Source organism: Triticum dicoccoides, chromosome 5B (genome assembly GCF_002162155.2).
Source record: "Triticum dicoccoides isolate Atlit2015 ecotype Zavitan chromosome 5B, WEW_v2.0, whole genome shotgun sequence".
In the NCBI taxonomy this organism is placed as follows: Eukaryota; Viridiplantae; Streptophyta; class Magnoliopsida; order Poales; family Poaceae; genus Triticum; species Triticum dicoccoides.
This window is the reverse complement of record NC_041389.1, coordinates 577024013-577051421: the sequence shown is the minus strand read 5'-3', so window position 1 is coordinate 577051421 and position 27409 is coordinate 577024013.

The window sequence follows — 27409 nt, the reverse complement described above, 5'->3', positions numbered from 1 at the left end:
TTCACTGCGCTACCACCTCCTTAATAGGACCAAGACGTTGGATCAAGTGTGAAAATGCGCCTTCTGCAAACACCCCCGCATTATATGCGTGGGGACTGAAGCCAAAGACTGCCATCTTTCAGGTTATATACACATATACATTAACGGCCGCACAGGAGGTATTCTAAATTCTTGAAGGCACAAGTATAAAAAGCTTTTATATTCCATCGAAACATTGTTTTACAATAATACATGTTATTCGAACATAACATCCTTCGAGCATTGTGTCTCTATTAAACAAGCGCCCTGCAGAACTTCCTGAAAATAGTGCTCGGCAGGTACTCGGCTCTCGTCCGAATCTTGGGATGCAACAGCAGTGGCCTTCATCTCCGCCCAGTATGTCTTGACACAGGCAAGAGCCATCTGCGCACCCTCTATGCATGATGACCTCTTCATTGCATTAATATGCGGCAGCACACCAAGGAACTGTTGCACCAAGCTAAAATAACTTTTCGGCTCGGACCTTTTCGGCCACAGATGACTCACGACATGCTTCATGGCGAGTCCGGATAACCTATTCAGCTCCGCCCATGCGGCCAAACGATCGGATACGGAAAGTGGGCGCTCTGGATTGTGGAACTGCGACCAAAAAAGCTTTTCCACTTCGTGGTCATTTTGATCGCGGAAGTGTTCGGCCGCGTCCGCGGCGCTCGCCGCCAAATCCATATAAGTGTTCGCCGCACTCCACTTCCAGTCCAACGGAACATATTTAGGATCCCCGAACTTCATCCGCAGCATATAGGGCTTTCTAGCCATGATATCTCCGGCCTGACGTAGCTCCTCCTTCATAGCTCTCATCGTAGAGCGAGTATCCTTGGCCTCGGCAGTGACCTTCTCTAGGTCCTTCTGTGCCGCCCTATCTTCTTTTTCAAGAAGCTTGCAGCGGTCAGCAGCATTCTTCCATTTTACAGCCATCTCGGCCATTTCCTTCTTGCTCTGGCAGTGAGCAGCCTGTTCGGCTTTTAGCTCTTCAGACGCCTTTAAGGCAGCCGCATCGCTTTTCCTGGCCTGCTCCTTGGCTCGGGCAAGTTCGGCCCGAAGGTTATCCATGGCAGCGGCACCATCTGCATTAAGCACACATGTTATAAGAACGGGCATGAAGCTCCTCTTACCAGATGTCTTCGAAGACATTACATACCTTGTGCCTCATCCAGCCACTTGTTGACAAGCGCGATGTCGGCATTTGCCATGTCAAGTTGCCGCTTTAGCTCGGCAAATTCATCAGTCCGGCTAGCCACCGAACACTTCGCCACCAACATAGAAAAGGCGACATATTATACCTAGGATTATGATCCTCTGTGCGCTGTCATTTTTGACAACGCAGAGAGTCTCAGGGGCTACTATCTATATAGGGCGCATCTCATATATGCGGATCTGTCAAAAGGTACATCATTTTGCGTACCTCAAAACCTGTCAGTAAACTCTTGGCAGCATCGTACAACCCGCTCTCCTCGGATGAAGTCCTTCCAATCATCGTATCCATCAACGCACGGTGTTCTTCTGAGATAGACGCTCGCCTGAGAAGATCCTTCAGCTCCTCCGACCGTGCACCAGACGGTGCCGGACTCGTCCGATGGCCTTTTTTGAAGGCCATATTCAGAGAATCCCTCTGTGACGACACCTCGGGGTCGCCCGCCTCGCAAGACGGTACAGCTGGGGGAGGCGTTCCGATCTCCATCATCTCCGGACGAAGATCCCCTGAAGATGAGCTCTGCTGAGAAGGGCTGAGATCCGAACTACAAGGTAAAATTTCGGTTATCTTCCTCAGAAATAGAATAGGGACGTCTCTCATTTTAAAACCCCTCTCTTTACTTACGGCTCAGTGGAGAGTTGATCCCCTTGGGGGCGCAATGCGACTGGGGCACCCCCCGGCGCCGGACCCTCTTACGAAGGTTTCTTCCCCAGCTTTGAGACCATGGTCTCCGGGTCTTCAGAGGCGGTCCTCTTCTTCTCCTGGTTAGAGGAATTCTCAATTCCTCCTTTCCTAACAGCCTCCTTCGGGGAGGCGGTAGCTTCCTTGTTCCCCTCCTCCCCTTCTTCCAAAGGCACAGCCTCTGGCATCCTGGTTAACACGGGATCCGGCGTAGTCTTAGCGAGGGGGGCCGGACACCTGATTAGCTTTGCTTTCGCTATCCACTCCTGTTTAAGGGACAACTCTTCTAAGGGCAATTTTATAATAAATATATGGATAGTGTGTCCGGGTACAGGACTACTTACTTGAGTATCTGGGTGATTGCAGCTCAGACCTGCGTCCTCGGACGAGTCCGGACACATTGCTTGTGATCCGAAGAACAATTTGTACATCTCCATGGGCGTCGCGCCCACAAAGTGCTGGAGGGCTCACGGTCTTCCGGATTAAACTCCCACAGGCGAAGGGGGCGACGTTTGCAGGGCAGGATGCGGAGAATCAACATAACCTGCATCACTATGACCAGATTGATATCTCTTTCTAGGAGATCTCGAACGCGGCCCTGCAACAAGGGCACGTCCTTGGACAGCCCCCATTTAAGCCCTTTATTGACCCATGACGCTAGCTGTGGTGGGGGACCCGAGCGAAAAACAGGTGGCGCCACCCACGTGGAGCCCCTGGGAGCTGTGATGGAAAACCACTCTCGTTGCCATAAGCCGAACTCCTCTTGAAAATAGCCCTCGGGCCATGGAGCGTCAACAATTTTGCTTATAACGGCACCTCCGCACTCTGTGTGCTGCCCCTCGATCATCTTCGGCTCTACCTTGAAGGTCTTACGCCACAATCCGAAGTGAGGAGTAATGTGGAGGAAGGCCTCACACACGACAATGAACGATGACATTTGGAGGATGGACTCCAGAGCTAAGTCGTGAAATTGCAGCCCATAGTAAAACATGAGCCCCCTCACAAAGGGATCAATTGGGAAGCCTAGCCCCCGAAGGAAGTGAGACGTGAACACCACGCTCTCACCGGGCTTGGGAGTTGGAGTAACCTGCCCTTGAGCGGGCAGCCTATGCGAGATTTCGCCGGTTAGATACCTGGCATCTCTCAGCTTTCGCATGTCTTCTTCCGTAATGAAGGAAGGCATCCACCGGCCTTGGAGGTCGGAGGTGGACATCGTCGAATGTCCGAAGCGCCTGAATCTAGAGCCTTGGGTGTTGGAGCTCAAGGTGAGAGGCGGATTTGCTTGAGATTGAAAGAAGGGAGTCAAGCCTTGGTCTCTTTATAAAGAGGTTGAATACCAAGAGCCCTCGCCGTGACCGTTTGGGACTCGCCTTCGATTGGGGAGACATACCAACAGGCACGATTGGGTTACCCACACCCGTATTGGTGAGAACCCCAGAATAAGGGGACACGATCTCTGCTTTGACAAGACGTGCCAAGGAAACCCCCTCGCTAAATGCGCTGAGGTGCGACAGTAAAATGACTCGAATAAAGGCTTGGCTGTAGCATGATGTCACGCTGCGGAATACGTCAGCAGATTAGATTTGTACAAATATTATTCTCTCTACGGTGGTATGTGGAACTTATTTTGCAGAGTCGGACACTATCCTTGTGTTCAAAATCTTTTATGAAGTATTCGGAGGAGGAACCCGCCTTGCAATGCTGAAGACAATCTGCGCACCGGACTCATCGTCATTGAAGCCTGGTTCAGGGGCTATTGAGGGAGTCCCGGATTAGGGGGTGTCCGGATGGCCGGACTATGACCTTTGGCCGGACTCCTGGACTATGAAGATACAAGATTGAAGACTTCGTCCTGTGTCCGGATGGGACTTTCCTTGGCGTGGAAGGCAAGCTTGCCGATACGGATATGTAGATCTCCTCCCATTGTAACCGACTCTGTGTAACCCTAGCCCTCTCCGGTGTCTATATAAACCGGAGGGTTTTAGTCCGTAGGACGAAAAACAATCATACCATAGGCTAGCTTCTAGGGTTTAGCCTCTCTGATCTCGTGGTAGATCTACTCGTGTACTACTCATATCATCAATATTAATCAAGCAGGAGTAGGGTCTTACCTCCATCGAGAGGGCCCGAACCTGGGTAAAAACATCGTGTCCCTTGTCTCCTGTTACCATCTGCCTAGACGCACAGTTTGGGACCCCCTACCCGAGATCCACCGGTTTTGACACTGACAGGGACGCTCCTCGATTCTTCCGAATTGTTCTTCACCTTCGGTCGTCAGTCTTGAAAACTGGTTCAACAAATCTTCTTATCTTCAATCTTGAGGATTGCCAAAGCAAATCCAAAGAGTTTACATGTTGTGTATCTGAGGAGACCCTTTAAGCTATCGGCTTTTGTCAATGCCTTATTATTTTTACTCCCACCTCGGGTTTGAAGTTGTTCCCCGGCGGCGGTGCCCTCTTGCATCTGAGCTCCACCACCGGACTGCATTCGAGGTATCTTTTGCAGCCGAGCACCAATGCCGGACTGTATCCGAGCTCCATCGTCGGACTTTATTTGAGGTGCCACAGATCACCTTGGTTCAAATAAGTTGAAGGAGTTTAGCCGAGCTTAATGCCGGAAATGCCCTCTATGGAGCCAGCCACTGGCGCCCGAGCTTTATGTCAGACTGCTTCCGAGGTGGTGCACCACCCCGACTGCGAGCTGATTGTTTGTAGATTTTTATTTCTGATTGATGCAATTTACTTACTGACGAGATATGTAGCCAGTAGCCCTCAAGGTGTGTGTGTCGGCCTAAAAATCCGAGATGCACTTTAGAGGAGATAGTGTTCGGCGGATGGAACCTTTAGAGAGGGTTTTGAGATGTCACGTAATATACTAGCTTGATGCCGGATAGGACCATATTGTTGTCCGAAGACGTGTTTGTGCACAGTTCGGTCAAGCCGAACCCTAAGCACTTTGAATTTTCTGCATTGAACAGGCAATGCGGTAGCCCCCGAGACACTGGTCGGGTGGCAACACCGGATCAGGGGATTGATGTGCCCCTTTAATATTTGCAAATAATAAGCCTGAAGCCCAGTAGCCTCCGAGCCTTAATGCGGGCACCGGTGGCCGAATTAAGGATCAATATCCATAGTAAAATCACAAATTATGTGTAATGACTCTATGTATCCAAGTACTTTACATCATTAATGCTCGGATCCGCATTGTATAAAACTTTGTTGACCGACCATCAGCTTCAACCTCTTCGGCCAGTAGCCGAGGAATTTTTTCCTACTTTATGAAGCCGTTATAAGGGCAAAGATTTATGGAAAACAAGGCAATCCGGCCATACGGTTTTATAAACAAAGGTACACGGGGAGATATGTTATATTACGTAATGTAAGAAACATCTTCCAAGGAAAATAGTCCCGCTATCGTTTCCTTTCTTTGGGCCGTCATGCTTATCATGATCATGAAACCTCACCTTCGGTCAATGTGAGAGGAAAATATTAAGGATTTAGTTCGGGGAAAGTGCCTGAACTCAATGTTATTAATGAACCAAAATTTTCACTTCCATCATTGCCGACCAATGTGATCCTTTAAGACTGTTAGCTTTCGGCTTCACCCAGTCTGAGGTACTTACTCGGATGACCCGGTAGTAACAATTACAGAGGTGCTCCCTTTACCACCTAGCCGAACAATCGGGAACGTAGGGGTAAGCACATGAGCCAGGCAACCCAGCTTGGCCAAAATCTTCAGTCAAATTGATGCATATTTATGGTTTTATAAACATGATTACGGAAAGCGGCCCTTGTATATTAAATACAAATTCCGATGATATGTTTATTTTGACTCCGTTGCGACCGTTTATCAGTTCAAAGTGGCCCATCGTCGGCTTCTACCCCTTTGTAGATACTACGCATGGTGTTTCCTCAATAACAAGACTACCCTTAGCCGACGTCTCAGTGCCCCAAGGTGGTTGTGTTAACGGAAATGAGGCAACCAGATATGCGGGCTTTATAACTTTCACTTAGTCATAAGAGCTTTAAACTGGGGAAGCTAGCTACGAGCCTCTGGTTAGTGTTCGGCGACAACCGATGTCAAGTTGTAAACACTTCGCCCAATGTTATGGACAGCCCATCATTTAACATAGTCATTGGATCACTGACCAGTTTACGCTTATTGTGACAGCCAGTTTTCGGCTTTCTCCACTGAGGTGCTTAACCATGCGAGCTGGAAGCATAATCGCAGTGGTTCTCCCTTTGCACACCTAGCGAACCAAGCGAAACGTAGGAGGCAAGCACAGGAGCCAGGCAACGCAACTATTGACCGAAGACACAATTTGAAACCCATGCATATATAGCAATATCCGAGAATGTTTTTGCCGAATCTCTAAAGGTGTCCGGCGTTGCACTATGATACTTATGCTGGAAACACACAAATAGTTTAAAAGTGCCATAAGTTTGGAAAACCAAAAAAAGACAGTAAAAACTTGACGTCTGAACAAAATCAAGTGTTCGGTGCCAATCCGAAAATTGGAAAAAAAATATTGTGCTTCTATCGTGCTTTAACATGACACATCCGATCTCAAGACTTCACGCGGGTCAGCCCACGGCTTCATGCTCCTTATCCCAAAGGTGGAGTACTTCTCCGAGGCCAGTTTAGCAAACTAAACTCGAGCGGCTTTTAGAGAGAAGACAGGCTATCCGGCTATTGACAATACACTCGAGTCAAAAAAGGAGCGGTAGAAAAAGACTTTGCAACGACCAAGAAGAAAACACACTTATTATAAAACGGCTCGTGTAATTTTAAGAGCACCCAAGTGATTTGGGTAAAAGAATTTGACGTATAATGATTGTATGTACCAAAGTACTTATATCATATCTGTGTTCACCCGACTATAAACGCGTCTTAACCGACCGTCGGCTTCTCCCTCTTCGGCCAAGGGCTGAAAAGTGTTATGTACTCCACTTGTCGAGAATATCGATGGTGTTTCCGATAACCAGGCAATCAGGCCAAAAGGCTGTAACAGAGAAAGCGCGCTCAGGGAACTTATGCTATATTACTAACGAAGTGTAAGAAGGATCTTCGAAGAAAATAGTACCCCCGCCGATACCTTTCTTCGGTTACTCCATATTACTATGAGACTTGTGCAACAGATTTTTTGTATTCATGAGTTCCGTTGTGTGCCGAGCATGATTGAAAACAATAAGAGCGCTAGCTTTCGGCTTCACCCAGTCTGAGGTCCGAGCTCGGATGACCCGATCGTGACAATCGCAGAGGTGCTCCCTTTACTCCCTAGCCGAACAATTGGGAACATAGGGGTAAACACAGGAGCAAGGCAACCCATCTTGCAGAACACTTAAGTCAACATGGTGTATATTGTGGCGTAATACACGAACAAGGAACGAAGCCATACAAGTATAATCATATGCAAGAGGAAAGGCTTCATAAAGGAAGCCCTCGAATAAATGGTGTATTTGAATTTGTGGGTCACAAACAAAGTTATGACAAGGAATTTTTTCACAAACAATTTTTTGCCAAAAAAGTATAATGCTTGGTCGAACCGAACAAAATTTAAAACTGAAAGTTTTTTAGCATGAAAGCGACTTAGCTCGCTAATGTGTTCGGCATTGACGACGCGGTCCGAGCTTGATGCGGGACATGATTCCATCCCCCAAGCTGGACACGAGGTGGCGGAGCGAAGAGCTCGACACTCCGAAGTGGTGACATAACATGTGACGTTGGCTTGCCGAAGTGACCGCGTGACGCAGTCGAAGTCGATGACCTACACACATAAAATAGTGCGGTCCAAAGAAAGGTTACTCCCAAAATTGGGACTCGATCTGCACACCCATTGCCTGATGGGTGATGAAGCGATTGCGTGGCGATGCTAGCAAAGGTTGGCTTGCCAAGGCAAAGCCCGTGGTCTAGCTAATGTGATGAAGCTGGTCGGCTGGTGATGCCGAAGTCTCCGGAGTAGGTTGATGAAGGGATGACGAAGCCCTCGGTCCAGACAAGGAGACGGAGTAGGTCGGTGAGGAGATGAGCCAAGGTGTTGAAGTAGTTTGGCATGATAGACATCGACCCGATGAAGGAACGGTTCGGCCATGCCGATGCAGCTTGTAACTTGTGACATGGTCAATGTTGGCTTGATGAAGTGACCAGGCGGCGATGCCGGTGTGCCCGCTGCGTGTGATCCGTAGGGCGGCGATGTTGCTGATGATTTATCCTTCGTGATGCCGAACTCTTGTTCGGCTTGCCGAGAAGAACTTGAGCTCGGCTCAACAAGGCGACGACGTGTCTAGCGCAGGTCAGCAGCCATAGAGCAATATTGCCGGGCTGGTTTGACACCGAGTGATGGTGAAGATCATATTGGAAAAGACTTTAAAATTAGTTGGCTGTGTTTGGGAATAAAACACAGTACCCCATACAAAACTTCCTCCAAAAAGGATGTCCGAAATCCCGTTCATAAAAAAGATGAATTCGGGTCGGATTTGTTCTCGCACAGAAAACAGATCTGAAAAGTGATGCACTAGTCGGAAGGTTCCCGGAGTTTGGACGGTCGGATCGAGCTTAAATTTTGGGGGGTGGTAGATATGGGAATTCCGCACAAGATAAATGGTTCGATCTTCCAAATGACCTCCGAGCTGGGCTCTGGAGACCATGCTATAAACTCATCCAGATTCCTGTCCAGATTTGTCAGGGCTCCGGTATATCGTGGATTGCTAGAGATTCCTCCGTCGGAACTCGAAGAAATTTTCCAGGGTTGTCATAGACACAATTCCTCAAAATTACACCAAAGCAATCATTAAAACTACACTGGAGGAGGCGGTGGCGGCAGACACAAGTTCGCTGTCCAAAAAAACAGCACGGTCGCCCGAGGAAAATGTTGACGTTGAACCCCCGAGCTCCATGGAAGATTCCTCCATGATCTTGATAGATATCGGAGTTGATGTTGATGAAAGCCCTCATCCGAACATGAAGATTGGTAAGTAGGGTGCAGTCCTTGGTCAAGCCAAGGTGACCAGTCGAGCCAGTGACCAATAAACCGACGTCGCAGTTGATCTGCAGTCGAGCCATTGATCCTTTGTCGATCACACAACATAACTCTGAATGAAAGTACCATTGTCGGTGTCAAAACTGGCAGATCTCGGGTAGGGGGTCCAAAGTTGTGTGTCTTAGGACCTATGGTAACATGAACACGAGATTTTACCCAGCTTCGGTCTCTCTTGAAGAGATAAGACCCTACATGTTGCATCATTGACTTTAATATCTATAGGGGTTACAAGAGTTAATCTACCTCGAGATCATATGTTGTGGTCTAAACCCTAGAGGTATGATGAGTACTGTCATAATATATCGACTAGCCTGGCCTCGGTTTATATAATGTACCAGAGGCCTAGGATAACAAGTGTCCTAGTCGAATACGCCGGTGGAGAGGAGTCCTTGTCTTGATCACCAAGTCTTGTAGAATCTTCCTTCTGTATACTTCAGCTGTCCGAACTAGCCCATGAGTAAACGGCCATGGGGGTCCTCGGCCCAATCCAACTGATCAAGAGACTTCGTGGTGAGTACCCCGTAGTCCAGGACACCGTCAGCGGCAAAAAAATATATATTTTCGACCCCTTTAGGATTTGTGGAATATTTGGATATTTATAGAACTCAGAGGCAGTGCAGGGGACTCTCGAGGGGCTCACAATCCCAGGGGCGCGCCCCTCTGGTTTGTCGTCTCCTCGTGGATCTTCTGCCCCCATTTCCAAGTCTCATAGGTGTCTTCTGGTGCAAGAAAAATCATCACGAAAGTTGTTTGGACTCCGTTCGATATTCTTTTTCTGAAAAATCCAAAAACAAGGAAAAAATAGAAACTCGCACTAGGCACTTGGTTAATAGGTTAGTCCCAAAAATAATATAAAATAGCATATTAATGTATATAAAACATCCAAAACAGATAATATAATAGCATGGAACTATCAAAAATTATAGATACGTCAGAGACGTATCAAGCATCCCCAAGCTTAATTCATATTCGTCCTCGAGTAGGTAAATGATAAAAACAGAATTTTTGATGTGGGATGCTGCCTAACATATTTATCCATGCAATTTTCTTTATCTTGGCATGAATGTTCGTATCCATATGATTCAAAACAAAAGTTTAATATTGACATAAAAACAATAATACTTCAAGCATACTAGAAAGCAAAATCATGAAACTTTAAAAATACCATGGTTAAAGAAAGTTACCCTACAAAATCATATAGTCTTGTTATGCTCCCTCTTCCTAACACAAAGTATAAATCATGTACTACCTCGGTGTTAGACAAGAAATTGGTTCATACTTTTTAACGCGCTTCAGCTCTTTCAAATCTTCACGCAATACATGAGCGTGAGCCATGGATATAGCACTATAGGTGGAATAGAAGGTGGTGGTAGACAAAAGAAGGGAGAAAGTCACACATCAACTTGGCAAATTAATGGACTATGGAGATGTACATCAAGTGATATCAATGTGAGTGAGTAGGGATTGCCATATAACGGATGCACTAGAGCTATAAGTGTATGAAAGACCTAGGGTAATTTTAGGAAGCTCATCGTTGGAATATACAACTTGCTTGCTCATGAAGACCTAGGGCAATTTTAGGAAGCTCATCGTTGGAATATACAAGCCAAGTTCTATAACAAAAAATAGGAGACTCTCTATCATGAATAAGACGGTGCTATTTTAAAGCACAAGTGTGCAAAAGGATAGTAACATTGCCCCTTCTCTCTTTTTCTCTCATTTTTTATTTTGGGCTCTTTGGCCTCTTATTTTTATTTTATTTTACTTTTTTTATTTTGGCTCTTTGGCCTCTCCTTTTTTTTGTTTTGGGCTCTTTGGCCTCTTTTTTATAACCTCACATGGGACAATGTTCTAATAATGATGATCATCACACTTTTATTTACTTACAACTCAAAAATTACAACTCAAGGTAAAAACTCATAATGATGGAACAGTGGAGTTACATATCAATATATCTCGGAATGGCTATGAAAATGCCATAAACGGTGGAAGTTGCATGGAAATTTATCTCGGAATGGCTATCGAGATGCCACAATAGGTAGGTATTTTCACTGTTTTGAGGAAGATATAAGGAGGCTTATGTGTGATAGAGCGTATCATATCACGGGGTTTGGATGCACTGGCAAAATTTGCACCACATCATAGGGTGAGAAAGGGTAATGCACGGTACTGAAGAGGCTAGGAAATTGCGGAATGGTGAGAGTCCGTAAAATCCATGGACTCACATTAGTCATAAAAAACTCAAATATTGCGAAAGTTTATTAGCCCTCAAAGCAAACACTACAAAAAAAAGACACATCCGTGACATTTTGGGCCGAACGAATTTTTTTCTGTCATACTTATGACACTTCTATGATAATTGTGACAAAACCCGGTATCATCATAGATGTGGTGGGATCCTACTTCTATGACAAAAACTCTTGATAGAAAATGGGCTATTCATCCTAGGCGGGCAGGAGATGCAGCTTCATGACATTCTTTGGGCCATCCATGACGGAAAAAACCATGATAGAAGCGAGGGCGAGGAAAATTTCGGGGTGTCCCCAGTTACGGTGGGTGGTCGGGGGCCGACCAATGCGCATTTCTCTCGTACCGTACGCGCGTGGGTGCGAGGCGTTGTGCTCTAACTGAACCCGAGCAAGGCGTCGCCTAACTGAACCCGAGCGAGGCGTCGCCTAACTGAACCCGAGCGATTGCACTATAGGCTACGCGTTACTGAACCCGAGCGATCGATCGATGGCTGGTAACTGAACCCGATCGAGCGATTCCTTCGCTACTGCTGCTAACTGAAGCCGGTCGATGCTGCCTCTAGATGAACAGTGAGTGTTGCTAGGGGGGTTGGATGAACAGTTCCTGATGGGGGTGGATAAACATGACTCTATGGTGTTTCCTCCGGATGAACAGGACCCCGATTGATCAAGCCGGTTGGGTTGGATGAACAGGACCCCGTGGAGGGCTGGATGAACAAGATGACCCAATGGAGGGCTGGATGAACAGGACGACCCCGTGGAGGGCTGGATGAACAGGACGACCCCATGGAGGGCTAGATGAACAGTAGCCCATGGAGGGGCGGTTGAATAGGAGCCCGTGGAGAGGGGTGGTTGAATAGTAGCCGGTGGAGTAGCACGCGGTGGTGGCTGGATGAACAGGAGCCCGTGGATGAACAGTCACAGGTGGAGGCTGGAGGAGCTCGACGGTGGATGAAGAGTAGCCCGTGGAGGATGGAGGAGGTCGATGGTGGAGATGAACATTATCTCGTGGAGTCTCGTTTTGCGGTACGCCACACCCCTCCCGATGAACAGGACCCCTGTTTCAACCGTAGCGCTCCAATACAAGTCTGTTTCCTGCGTTTTGCGGTATGCCACACCCCTCCCGATCAACAGGACCCCGTTTCGACCGTAGGAGGTCCAACAAAAGTTCATTTCCTCCATTTTGCGGTACGCCAGATCCCTCTCGATGAACAGGATCCCGTTTCGAACGTGGCCGGTCGAACACAAGGCCGTTTCCTCCGTTATGCGGTACGCCGGGCCTCGTTTCCATCGGCTGTTCTGTCCAAGCCCTCCCGATGTACACGACGACGCATTTCATTTCGACCGAGCCAGTTGGCTCCCAATGAACACGACGACAATGATGTTTCTCCGTTCTGACCCATCCATGTACATGAGCCCTGGCCGTACGTATGTGCGAGTAGGAGTTCGAGACCCCGCCTATATGTACGTACGTGGCCGTATTTTCTTTCTTGCACACTGGCCGCTGTACGTACGTGTACATGCTACGTGAGTTCCTCTACTATGACATTTCTGCACCTTTACATCGACCAGTATGTACGTACACGTTCACGACCAGAATGACAACGCTATTTATGCTTTGACCAGGTGGCTCCCGACTGTCAGGAACTTCCTTGCGTGCAAAGATGTAGCTGGTGGGTCTTAGCAGTCAGGGGGTGAATCTTTTTCTTTTTGCCCGGACGCATTTCCTTGCATGCGAAGATGTAGCTGGTGGGTCCTACCAGTCAGGCGGAAACGCTTTTTTTTGCAAAATACGATGGCCCTTTCAGTGGGTCCCTGCTGTCGAGTGGAGGAATAATTATTTTGCGCGTAATAAGGAGGCACTTCCTTGCGGCCGCCGTGGACCCAGCTATCAGCCTCTCCACATACAGTACTCTTTCGATGGAAGTCGTTCCTTGACCATGTTGACCATGCCGCGCCAAGAGCACCAAGGCGGTGGACGACGGCAAGGCATAGGAAGGGGACGACGTGGATCTGGGGAAGACGCAGCAGTGGAAGCCCGCACGGAGAGAAGTATGAGGGTTCACTGGTTCGGCTGCGGTGTGAGGCTGCCTGCGCCGCAGGGCCTGGCTAGCGTGGGAGTAGTAGGGGCAGTGAGGCCTCCACGGCAGCACAGCCGAACATAGGAGGCAGGGGCAGGCAGCACGATGGGCGCTGCTTTGGGCGGCTGGAGCAAGAAGACCAAAGGCTGAAGAAGCACTACGGTCGTTGGATGAACATCGTATGGTAACTGGAGCTAGAATCATTCATATTGACTAAGTTGACAAATCCCTCCATCCCTGTCTACTTAGTAGGCCCACAAGTCAACATCCCACTATGCTGGGTCCCAGCTAGCAGGGGGAGTATTCATTTTTTTGTGCGTAATAAGGAGGCACTTCCTTGCGTGCAAAGATATAGCTGGTGGGTCCGACCTGTCAGCAGGGGGTGCATTTTTTCATGAAATACAGAGCCCCTTCCGGTGGGTCCCAGATGTCAGCTGGAGGAATCATTATTTGGGGCGTAATAAGGAGGCATTTCCTTGTGTGCAGCCGTGGACCCAGCTGTCAGCCTCTCCACATACAGTCCACGTCCAATTGAAGTCGTTCCATGACCATGTTGACCACGCCGCGCCGAGAGCACCAGTGCGGTGGTCGACGGCGAGGCCTAGGAACAGGACAACGCGGAGCCAGCGAAGACGTGGCAGTGGATGCCCACGCGGCGAGGAGTACGAGGGTTCACTGGTTCGGCTGCGATGTGAGGCTATCGTCGTCGCAGGGCCTGGCTAGCGGTGGGAGTAGTAGGGGGCGGTGTGGCCTCAACGGCAGCATAGGCGGCCACTGGAGGCAGGAGCAGGCTATCTCACCGACGCTGGTTTGGGCGGCTGGTGCAAGAAGAGCAGCGATTGAAGAAGCAGCAGGACCGTTTGATTCAAATCTAATGGTTACTGCTACTAGAATCGTTTGTTGACTAAGTTGACAAACCATGCATATGCGTCAACTTAGTAGCCCCACAGGTCAGCCTCCCAACCGGTGCACCCTAGATGTTAGTGGGAGGAATCATTTTTTCGCGTAATAAGGAGGCAGTTTTTCTGAGCAAATAATAAGGAGGCAGTTGATTGCGTGCGGCCACGCCAGCGGAGGGACTAGGGTGGACCGGGGATGCTTGTGCAGCATCACAGCGGGCCTCAAGACGAGGGAGCAGGCAGTCCCGCCAGCACTAGTTTAGGCGGCTGGAGCAGGAAGATCAGAGATTGAAGAAGCACATCGGCCGTTGGATAGACATCCAATAGTCACTACTGCTAGAATCGTGAGTTGATTGACAAAGCCTTGCGTAAACCAGTCAGCCTCGAAATCTATGGCGTGTACATTCCATTTGCTATTATTTTTACAATTTTTACTAATTTTCTAATTCATATGGAATTTATTTCAGCCCGTTTTCCAATTTTAGAATTGCTGCCCATTCAGTACCAGGGTTAAAAAATTAACTAAGTATGTGCGAAATTTTGAAAATTCCCAATTTTTTGCTGGGGAACAAAATATTCTTAACCCAAAAGTTAGTAGCCATACTAAAACAATGTTAAATCCAATGAAATACTCCCTCGATCCCAAAATTCTTGTCTTAGATTTGTCTAAATACGGAAGTATCAAGTCACGTTTTGGTATTAGATATCTAGACTAATCTAAGACAAGAACTTTGGGACGGAGGGAGTATAAATTATCAGTGAAGAACAAAAACAAAAAAAGAAACTAATATCCCATTTGCTATAACTTTTTAGGAATTTTCAACCCCTTTGATATTACTTATAACCGGAATGCATCCCTCCTTGTCTTGAAATATTTGCAGCCCAGTAATTCGGAGAAAACAAATAGGCCTAGCTTGGGTATTCTTCAAAAAGAAATGTTGGGCTACCTATTTTCCCAAAGAAAAAACTACTGGGTTGGTCATATTGTTAGACGGGTTACAGAGACCGCACAACCCAGTTTATAGCCTGCTCCTCCGAATTACTACTCAAAAAAAAGTTGTGCAATTATGTCATTAATTGACTATACATTGAAAATGATGTGGGTCCCAGATATCAGCAGGGTGGATTAGAGTAAAAAACGAGGGGTGCATCTGAGTAGTAAAAGAGGCACTTGCTTGTGTTCGGGAGTGGACCTGGTGGGTCCATACTATCATACTCAACACTATAGTCCTCTCCCGATTCACTATATTGACAGGGACCATTTCAAAAAAAACTACGTTGACAGGGTCGAATGTTGGCGCCGCGGAGAGCGCACCAAGGTGGAGGATAAAGTGTTGTCGCCAATGAGCTGGGCTGGGTTGGACATTCTTATTGAAAAATAAAAATGGACCAGAACTATTTACGACATTGACTATGATTTGCATGGGTCCGCTGGTTGCAGGAAGAAAATGCTGGGAGAAAGAAGATTGGTCCCTATCTTTGCCTAAGAATAATATCGACTGAATGTAATGACATTATCATAGGAAATAATATCCTCCTATTAAATTGTGAATTTAAAGAACTGGTGTATGAGCATTTAGCTTTATTTATTAATTTACTTATTTATGTTTAGGGGACCATGAGCATGTACCTGGGCCGGCTTCATGTGAGAGCCTCCCTTCCAGTTAATTATGGGATCCTCTATTGGGCCTTCATCAGTGGGTTGCATGTTATCAACAAGTGGAAAATGTGTTCCGTACGAAAAACAGTATGCGCTACATACGGTTAGGGGCACTAAAGGATCGAACCGTGCAACGAATTCCAAAACATTGTGTTTGTCGTTCTAATAACACATTTATTCAACCAACAGACGAAATATACTACTGATTATACATTGAAAACAGCAGCAGCAGCAACCAGGGCCGGGGGTGCAACAGAAGCAGTAAGCAGGCCAGAAGAGTGAAGACGCAACTCTCTCTTCCAAACCAAACATCAGCCATCATTATTGTAGTGGAATTGTCACGGCAGATGTCCTAGTGTGAGGACTTAGTCATGAGGCCAATGCATCTATGTGGTAGCTTGAGAGGGGTTGAGAGGAATCGAGAGACGCAACACAAGGCAAGGATTTAGACAGCTTCGGGCCCTGGGAAACATCATCCTATAACAACCCTACATGTTGTTTTTGGCTAGGTCTTATTCCGTATGCTCATGAGAGAGTCGTCGTAAACCGGCTCTCCTAGTTATGTCTAACCCTTAGATTACTTCTCTCCCCCTCTTGGGGTGCCCTACCCATCCTTATATAAGTTGAAGGGGCGGGTTACATCTAGAGTCCATCTCGGACTAATACTTAAACTATTCTGACTTCTCTTCATGGTATTCTTATTGTCTCGGGCTTGTTAACCCCACGCAACTCTGTCTGCCGGGTTATGACTGTTTGCCGGGTTATGATTGTGTGCTAGGTTATTATTGTGTGCCGGTTTATGATTGTCCGCCGGTTTATGATTGTCTACCGGTTTACCATCTGACTTACCATCTGACTTAACATCTGCCGGATTATCATCTGACTTAACACCTGTCGGGTTATCCTCTGACTTAACACCTGCAGGGTTATCATCTGACTTAACACCTGCCGGTTTACCAAGTCCCAGCCGGGTTATAACTCCAGCCGGGTCATACCGTGGGGTATATCCCCAACATTAGGCCCAAGTTTAATTTGGATTTATCCATGGTAAACTGATCCTGATCATCCTTAAGTCATTGTCATTTCCTTCTTATAGAAAATCCATGTCAATAGGCCAGCTTCATAATCAATTTGTTGACATTGGTTTGTCACAGCGAAATATTGTGAAGAATAATTCATTTGATTCAGCTCCCATTGCTTAACAAAAATATTGGTCCGTGAAATCCTCATCTGATTCTCAGTCGGCTTAAGGATGTAGAACTTGTCGGTTTATAAATATTGATGGCACTGGGTCATAATTGTACTTAACAGCAAGCTTGAAAATATACCTCTTATATGCCTATCACTTGTAGCCCCCAAGTCTTAAGAAGGTAGCATAGTAACATCTTAAGACATGCTTCAATATAAATGTCACAACCTTGAAAACATCCGATTTGTTCATCTCAGTAACAAGTCATAAACTGAATATTCCAGATATGTAGCCCCCAAGTGCCGGGTTGTCATGCTTGCAGCAACCTGGGACTTGAAATTGCCTTATGCTCAAAAAAACTTCAACCAGTGTAGCCCCAAGGGCTGGGTGATTATGAAATAATGAGCAGGGACTTTGTAAATATAATCATGTAGATTTGAGCAGTGATATGTAGCCTCCATCGTAGGGCTTGAACCCGCGTCCACAAGATTAAAAGCTTTGTGCTTTATCAACTGAGCAGCGGACCCTTCAATATAATGGATTTAACTTGTGTACCTTGAATTATTGACATGAGCAATTGGTAGCCCCCAAGCGCCGGCTCATTATGATGTAATGAACCGGGTCTTCAAGAGGGTCAGTAAAATGACTTTGCATTAGCCCCCAAGTGTCATGGTGCATGCTTGCAGCGACATGAGACTTGCATATTTGATGTAATCTCAACTTCAATAATGTAGCCCCCAAGTGCCGGGTCGTAAGCCTGCAGCGACTTGGGACTATTCCTTTGTAGAATAAATCATACCCATTGATAAAATAATATCCATTGTGCTGGAGTGACTTTGAAACCCTCAACCATAATATTGGTTATTGATAACTATAATAAAAATCCAGCCATGTTGGCTATTTGAATAATATAACCCAATGATTTATGAACGCATGATTCCAATGGCGCAATCCAAATATATACTGGCGAATTAACGTCCAAAGCCAGACCGGGTTAATAAACACCGGATATTTTCTCATCATACACTGGCGACTTATAGTGAAAAACCAGGCCGGGTCAATAAACACTGGAGAATTATCTCATACTGGCGACTTATAGTCAAAGCCAGGCCAGGTCAATAAACACCGGATCTAACATAAACCTCATCAAAATAAACTGCTAAAAGAAGATTTGAGAAGAAAACATGCAAAAAGGTGAGGCTTTTCATGGGCTTCCAGGCCACTGAGTTAAACCATTTTACAAAGCCTTATAAGATGGACCTCACATTAACCAGTCGTCATTTTACTATGACAAGTTCACTGTCTTTATAAGATTGACTTGTCAAACGTTCGACAGGTCGTACCAGGATTACCTAGGCAGAGTGGCTTACTTAAAAAGGCAGGATAACCCGGAGTTTTAGGTTAATACACCTGGCTTCCAAGCCTGTCTTTTATAGCCTATTACAAGGTTATTGACTCTTTGTTCTTGTAGAAGCAAAGAGCCCCCGAGCAATATTTTGAGCTGTGCTCAATGGGTGCCTATGTTTGAGTTGTGCTTTTGCAACACCCTCTTTGGCCCCTTTTAACTTTTTCTGAGAACTCGAACTTTTGCGAGAGATAATATTCTTCTTGAGCCAGAATTTTAGACCGGATATTGAGAGCTTCAGTGAGACTCACTTCCCTTGAGCCGGATTTTAAACTGGATATTCGAGAGCTTCAACGCTTTATGGGAGAGAGATTCTCTTGAACCAGATTTTGAACCGCAATCCTTTCTGATGACCCGGAACTTCTTCATTGAACCAGGATTTTGTAATTGTCATATACGTTTTAAGCCTTAAATTTTCATCAATATAGCAGTAGCCTCCGGGATCGGGTAATCTTTCCCTCCATCGTCCTAGGGTTCTTAAATTTGCTGAAACTAGCAAGATTTGCTGAGTCATGTCATCATAGCCCCCGAGTCTTAAGACGACTCGAGGAGTTGTCTTGAGATCATCCATATTTAACCATAGCAGAAGGTATATATCATTAGTGTTGATAACGCAATGTTAATCCACCGAAGGTTGAGGTGACTGCGGCAGGTTATAAATGATCTCGTATGAGCCGTGTCAGCAACTCGGCCAATGGTTCCTTCCAACTGGTTTTTTTAGGTTGACCAAACTGTAGTGGTGGCGACTTGTGCGCATGTCCATTGAGCCATCTAGCGCAGACGGCGTCTGATGATGATTTGCCTCCAATTTGTTGGAATAAAACCGGGCTACCCAAGCAGTGACTTGATCATACTAAATAAACAGATCATGCGGACACGTGCGGCCCGGTGTGTTGATGTAAACCAGACCGCAAGGGTGGTAGCATAAGAACTTCCATTGAGCACGGTAGCATTGATAAATGTTAGTGCAAAATGACGATGCTATGCACTCCATATCCACGATATAACTCCACTTCGGCGGTGAATAATTGTCCTGATGTATTTGGATGACATATGATCTTGTCATCTTTGCCATGATCATGGAACAAAATATATTAAAGGGGAAATAGTTGTTCTCAGAGAAATTTTAAGGTACATTGAAAAATAAATAAGGTGGACAACACCTGATATTTTCCTGGACGGCGAGCCAGCCATGTACGTCATTGGTTTTCCAACTGGTCCGAATTTCACTGCTTTTTTCAGCAGCAGGTCGATGAAGCCCCAGGTGAGTCAGCAAAGGCGGGTTAAGCGGGGCCGACTCGGCGCGCAGCGACTCATAAGGCGAACAAGGCCAGGGATACCGGTGGAGGAGTAGCAATGGTGGTTTAACAGTGTCAGCAACAGCAGAGGAGTAGCGACTCGAGCGTGACCGGTAGGCAAACTGGCGACTCGAAAACGGCTGCTAAGCGAAGCCATCTTGAGGTAGAGTGAAGCGAGCCACAGCCACGACGGAAGTGGGTTGACCCAGGGCAGTTTAAAAAACTCGTGGCCACGGCGGTTTAGCGGCGCAGCAGCAGGTAGTGGAGCATGGTGATAGGCGGCCGCGGCGACTCGCAATAGAGGCGAGGAGACCCGGCGGCTGTCGATGATTGAATCGGCCCCGACGGCGGGAGCGGCAACTTTGTGACTTAGCGAGGCCGCGGAGACAGTGCAGGCGACTCGCGGCCGGCCACAGCCGGAGACAACCAAGTGGGGGCTCGGTGGTTTAAAGGCGAGGCTGAGCTGGGCCGAGCCATGTCGAGGTCGCATGTGCGACGGTGGCGGTGACTTGAGGGTGAGGCAACAACCGGGAGGCGGGTCACAACGGTTGGGTCCGTAGCAGCAAAGGTGAACCGGCAGAAGCCAGAGCGGTTCACGGGAGACTCGCGGCAGCTCAACGCGGTTCATGAAGTGGAGATGGGCCGGCGCCCAGCCTGGTGACTCAGGGCATCATGAGGAAGATGGCGACGGCGGTTGTTGCTTCAAGCAGAGAAAATGACCCGGAATCACGAGTCCGTAGAAGCGGCCTAAGGCGGAATCCGTGGTGATGGAAGCTTGTGGTCAAGGCGGAGGTGACTCATAAAAGAGCTTGCTCAGGGCTGAATCGGACAAGGCGAGTCACGATGTTGAAGTGCGACAGCGGTGGTGGCAGGCTTTGAGAGGTGGAGCAAGGCGCAGTGCTGGTCCAGTTTGAGGCGGAGACGCGCAGCTACCGCTCAAGGTGAGACCCGCAAGGTGATGATGACTCGGTTTGGCGTGTAGCGGCCACTGATCCGGTGACAGAGGCAGGTTGGAGGCCGTCGCCTATCAGCAAGGCAAGGCCGCGAGGCCGGACCGATGCGGCAAGATATCAGAGGCGATTTACAGTATACTGCTCAAGACGGCGCATAGGCGGCGAAGGAGACTCACGATGACCGCTCTGAGGCGCGGTGCAACTACAGATGGCGGTTTAACAGGGCCGTGTGAGTCCGCAGCTTTGGCCAGATAGCCACTGTTTGAGTCAAGGCCGAGGGTGACCAGGTGATGACTCGGAGATGGCGTCAGGTTGCGGCGGCTCATGAAGCGTAGAGGCGGTGGCGATTTGAGTCCCAAGGCGCGGTAGCTTGAAGTAGAAGGGCGCCCGGAGGAATGGCGCGCGGCCATGGCCAGTTCAACGCGGGAGGTGGCTTGTGGCTCGGAACGGCGCGTGGCCATGGCGACTTGGAGGAGGCAGCTCGGGGGCACCGTTTTAAAGCAGCAAGGCCGGGTCGTAGAGGCCGCTCCAGATGCAGCGACGGCAGCTCATGACTGCAGCGACGGGGCAGTTCATACATGCGGCCTCACGGTAGGGGCGGAGGCACTCAGGTGGCACCGAGACCCAGGAGCCGCAAGAACGGTAGCTCGGCAATGAATGATGGGTTGGAGGCGCGAACCAACGGCGATGGAGACGCACCGGGTCAACGAGGCGGATCACAGGAGGAGTCCGAGTCTGTGGGCCGTCCATGTCCGGTCATGGCCCTTTATTTTATAGCATCTAAATCGAATCCGGTTTGGAGCACTAGCGATCGTCTTGGCTTGAATCTGACAGATCGCCCAGTCACGTGTGTCCTGGGTCATCCGTACATGATTTGATCTCATGATTTATTCTTTATCATGGACTCGTCCCACTGAATTGCTTTTGCCTGGAAAGATGTTGTCTAATCCACCACTTTTGGCAAACGTGTCTCTTTGATACTTCACCTGCGGCTACACAAAAAAACTCTCGGACTCGGATGATCACCAAGGTTCTTGCAACGGCAGCAAAAACCACAACCCTTTACATCGAATCTCATACGGGTAGTATATGTGACTGTTTGTAAAAGAAACAACGTAAATCCTTTCCCTGATGGCTCTTCTTCATCAAGAAAATTGCGAATTTCTCGATCCCTCAGAGAGATCCCTCCAAAAACTCAACACCGCCGTGCGCAAGCCCCACGATGGGCGCCAACTATCGTGGAATTGTCACCGCAGATGTCCTAGTGTGAGGACTTAGTCGTGAGGCCAACGCATCTATGTGGTAACTTGAGAGGGGTTGAGCGGAATCAAGAGACGCAACACAAGACAAGGATTTAGACAGCTTCGGGCCCTGGGAAACATCATCCGGTAACAACCCTACATGTTGTTTGTAGCTAGGTCTTATTCCGTATTCTCATGAGGGAGTCGCCGTAAAGCGGCTCTACTATTTATGTCTAACCCTTAGATTATTTCTCTCCCCCTCTTGGGGTGCCCTAACCCTCCTTATATAAGCTGAAGGGGCAGGTTACATGTAGAGTCCATCTCGGACTAAGACTTAAACTATTCTGACTTCTCTTCATGGGCTTCTTAACATCTTGGGCTTCTTAACGTCTCGGGCTTGTTAACCCCAGGTGACTCTGTCTGCCGGGTTATAACTGTCTGCCGGGTTATGACTGTCTGTCAGGTTATGATTGTCTGTTGGTTTATGATTGTCTGCCGGTTTATGATTTTCTAGCAGTTTACCATCTGACTTACCATCTGACTTAACATCTGTCGGGTTATCATTTGACTTAACATCTGTCGGGTTATTCTCTGACTTAACACCTGTCGGGTTATCATCTGACTTAACACCCGCCGGTTTACCAAGTCCCAGCTGGGTTATAACTCCGGCAGTGTCATACAGCGGGGTATATCCCCGACAATTACAAAAGGGCTACCAAAAAAGAACAAGTGTATGCATCAAACTAAATAAAGATCCTACTACACCAAGTGTACTCATCTAACTAACTGGCTTGGTTAGACTTTACTATTTATTAAGCTGTGGAGATTGGGTGATGGCTTGAACCAGATGGGTGCCTGACGGGGGAAACTCCAGCCAGTAGGTCAAAGTCTGATACTTGCGACCCTCTCTCCTACTTTGGGCTGCAGAGCGTGGCGGCACATATCAGGGTATGGTGCATGCAGAGACGGATGGTACGCTGTGTACACACAGTTTTGCCTGATCCTTGCCGCGGTGGCATCATGATCCTTGCCATCGGTTATCTCTTGGTTAATCGGATAATTCAGTCCGACAAACAGAGAGCGTGTACCGAGGCTACTTACCAGCCTCCAAGCAAAAATTCCTGAAGGCCCAGAGAAGCCGGGATCCTGCTCAAAGACCTTGCAGTGACTGTGATTGTATTCCGTGAAACAACACGTCCGGTATGTGTGAACGATCATCAATCGGTCACCGTCGTCTGATCGAGCCAGGAACCACCTGCAACTGCCATGCCACTTTTCTTTGAAAGGTTCTGGGATTAGGAAGGGTAGGCACACCAGGCGGCCTACAACATCATATCAAGTTGGAGTCAAATAAAAAAGGGCTCTTGATGTAGTCAATCTTAAGAACAACATGTTATGAGCAGGAATATTTTTTCAGTAAATGTTGACAGTAGTATAAGCAAGCCATCATGATATCATAGGAAAGTAACATACTGCTGTAACAGCCGTTTGTAGCGATGACTAGAGTAGGCCAACAATACGTCCAACCATAGAAGGAGTCGACAGCGTAAATGAAGCCCTTGTTTTCAATGGCCTTAGAGAACCATGGAGGATGTATGATCCTGTGATGGACATGCAGATTTATCCACTTACCGAAGTGACCTGTCAGATAGGCGAGACCGTGGTTGAAGTATGCAATTAGCCTGAAGTCTTTATAATTTGCAGATCTTGTGGGCACTTGGCATATTACAACCTTGAGCGAATCAAACTTGGTATCATGTTGGCTACTATAAGATTCCGAGTAGTCTGGGCCACGGTGCCAAAGCAGTGCAGTGTTAATCGAAGGAAGGGGGATCAATCGCCGGGTGTAGACCTCCACGAGCATCCAGCTGCTGCGACCTTCGACGAGCACCATCCAAGATGTGTTCATGCCGACCGAGTACATACCGTTAATGTAGTTGAGGGTGACGGGGATCGGATCGCAGTCAAGGGGGTTGATGCTTGCCACCCTATGATCGTTATGCTGTGTGGCATGTTGTCTCTGAAGATCAGGTGGCATCAACAAGCAAGGAGCTGGCTTAAAAAGCTCCGGCCTGAGGGCTTTGAGAAAACGGTACGACCCCGACGAGCACGCGGTGAGCGGCAAGGTACTGAGATTGTCCACACGCGAAACAATGAGCTTGATTACCTTTGTGCGGAGTGAATTCCAGACACTCTTTCAGCGGATGCTGCTCGGTCCTACCATTGTCAAATACTATGGCTTAAAAACAGACCACCGTCGGATGGAAATCTGACGGTTACGTGGGATTCACCAGGATTGAGCTCGTGCCGAACAATCGCCAGATATCATTACTAAAAAAAGGTTAAAACACCCGGGGCTATAACTTGCACCGGCTAAACACTAACAATGATACTAACATACTTGTAAAATGGTCAAAGACCATGTCTACGTGGTGTTTGGAATTATATGCAAAAAAAATTTAGCAAGATGCCCGTGCATTGCACGGCACACCATCATAACCAACTCGGTTTTTGCTCAACTCCTACTCCTATAAAAGACTCAGATGTGATGATGGAGGCGAGGAGGTGTGTTCAGCCGGGCGTGTAGCGGACGGTGCAATACTATTTGATTTGTTATAAAAAACAAAGAAGAGTAGTAGAGATAGAGATAAGTGTAGAGATAGAGACTTAGGGAGGAGCACTGAGGGAGTCCTGGATTAGGGGGTGTCCGGAAGGCCGGACTATGACCTTTGGTCGGACTCTCGGACTATGAAGATACAAGATTGAAGACTCCGTCCTGTGTCCAGATGGGACTTTCCTTGGCGTGGAAGGCAAGCTTGGCGATACGATATGAAGATCTCCTCCCATTGTAACCGACTCTGTGTAACCCTAGCCCTCTCTGGTGTCTATAAACCGGAGAGTTTTAGTCCGTAGGACGAACAACAATCATACCATAGGCTAGCTTCTAGGGTTTAGCCTCTCTGATCTCGTGGTAGATCCACTCTTGTACTACCCATATCATCAATATTAATCAAGTAGGAGTAGGGTTTTACCTCCATCGAGAGGGCCCGAACCTGGGTAAAAACAACATGCCCCTTGTCTCCTGTTACCATCTGCCTAGATACACAATTCGGGACCCCCTACCCGAGATCCGCCGGTTTTGACACCGACATTGGTGCTTTCATTGAGAGTTCCTCTGTGTCGTTGCCTTTAGGCCCGATGGCTTCTTCGATCATCAACCACGACGCGGTCCAGGGCGAGACTTTTCTCCACGGACAGATCTTCGTATTCGGCGGCTTTGCACTACGGGCCAACTCGTTTGGCCATCTGGAGCAGATCGAAAGCTACGCCCCTGGCCATCAGGTCAGGTTCGGAAGTTTGAACTACACGGCCGACATCCGCGGGGACTTGATCTTCGACGGATTCGAGCCATGGCCGAGCACGCCGCACTGTCACGATGGGCATGATATAGCTGTGCCGCCGGACAGCGCCCAAAGCGTCGCTCAGGTGCCCGCTCCGACCATTAGCTCGGAGCATACTGCGCTAGTCGGGGATGGAAGGTTGGACGCCACCCCGGGAGCCGCAATCTCTATGGTGATAGAGCCGAATACCAGCTTAGTCCTTTGTAAGGCCCGTGACTCCAAGGTGCCGGACTCCGTTCCGGACTCCGTATATCCCGCACCCCTTCCGATCGAACCCGATTGGGCTCCGATCATGGAGTTCACCGTAGCGGACGTCTTTAAGCACTCGCCCTTTGGCGATATCCTGAACTCACTAAAGTCTCTCTCTTTGTCAGGAGAGCCCTAGCCGAACTATGGTCAGCATTGTTGGGATACGTATGACGAAGAAATTCGAGGCCCACCCACCACCCACTTCGTAGCAACTGTTGACGATTTAACCGACATGCTCGACTTTGTCTCCGAAGACATTGACGGTATGGACGCCGATGAAGGAGACGACCAAGAACCAGCACCGATAGGGAACTGGAAAGCTACCTCGTCATATGACATATACATGGTGGACACCCCCAAAGCAGGGGATGGCGAGGAAAAAATGGAGGATGACCCCTCCAAGAAGCAACCCAAGCGCCGACATCAGCGGCGCCGCTCTAAGTCCCGCCAAAGCAAAAACGGTGATTCCGGCACCGGAGATAACAACACGTCGGACAGTGCCGAAGATAACCCCCTCTAGCAGGATTCAGTGCAGGAGGACGAAGGAGCCAGCCCTCATGAGAGAGCGGCCGACAGAGAGATTGAGGACGACAACTATATGCCTCCCTCCGAAGACGAGGCAAGCCTCGATGATGACGAATTCGTCGTGCCAGAGGACCCCGTCGAACAAGAGCGTTTCAAACGCAGGCTTATGGCCACGGCAAGTAGCCTCAAGAAAAAACAGCAGCAGCTTAGAGCTAACCAAGGCTTGCTAGCCGACAGATGGACCGAAGTCCTGGCGGCCGAGGAGTATAAACTCGAGCGCCCCTCCAAGAGCTACCCAAAGCGCAGGCTGCTACCCCAACTTGAGGAGGAAGCAACTAAACCTATATCACTAGCGTACGATGCGCCCGATCGGCCACCCCGTGGCCGCGACAGAGAGGCCTTCAGGCCCTCGACCCAAGTCGCACCCCGGCACCGCTCAAAACATACCAGAGTACGGGGAGACGCAACCGACCTGCAAGACATATTGGAGAACAAGGCAAGGCAAGCAAGATCGATCTACGGATTGCATGGGCGCCCCGCTTCACGTGACGCTAGCCGTCACGCCGAACAAGATAAGTACGGCCAGGCCGAATACAACAGACCAAGCTCATCTGAGTTGCGTCGTGATATATCCCAATACAGGGGCGCCGCACACCCACTATGCTTCACAGACGAAGTAATGGATCATCAAATCCCCGAGGGTTTTAAACCCGTGAACATCGAATCATACGATGGCACAACAAATCCTGTGGTTTGGATCGAGGATTATCTCCTTCATATCCACATGGCCCGTGGTGATGATCTACATGCCATCAAATACCTCCCGCTCAAGCTTAAAGGACCAGCTCGACATTGGCTTAATAGACTGCCAGCAGAGTCAATTAGTTGCTGGGAGGACCTGGAGTCCGCATTCCTTGACAACTTCCAGGGCACTTATGTGCGACCACAAGAGCCGATGACCTAAGCCACATAATCCAGCAGCAAGAGGAATCGGCCAGGCAATTCTGGACACGGTTCCTAACTAAGAAAAATCAAATAGTCGACTGTCCGGACGCCGAGGCCCTTGCCGCCTTCAGGCACAACATCCGAGACGAATGGCTTGCCCGACACCTAGGACAGGAAAAGCCGAAATCTATGGCAGCCCTCACGACACTCATGACCCGCTTCTGCGCGGGCGAAGACAGCTGGCTGGCTCGTAGCAATAACATAACCAAGAACCCTGGTAATTCGGATACCAAGGACAGCAATGGCCGGTCACGTCGCAACAAACACAAGCGCCGCATTAACGGCGACAATACTGAGGATAGG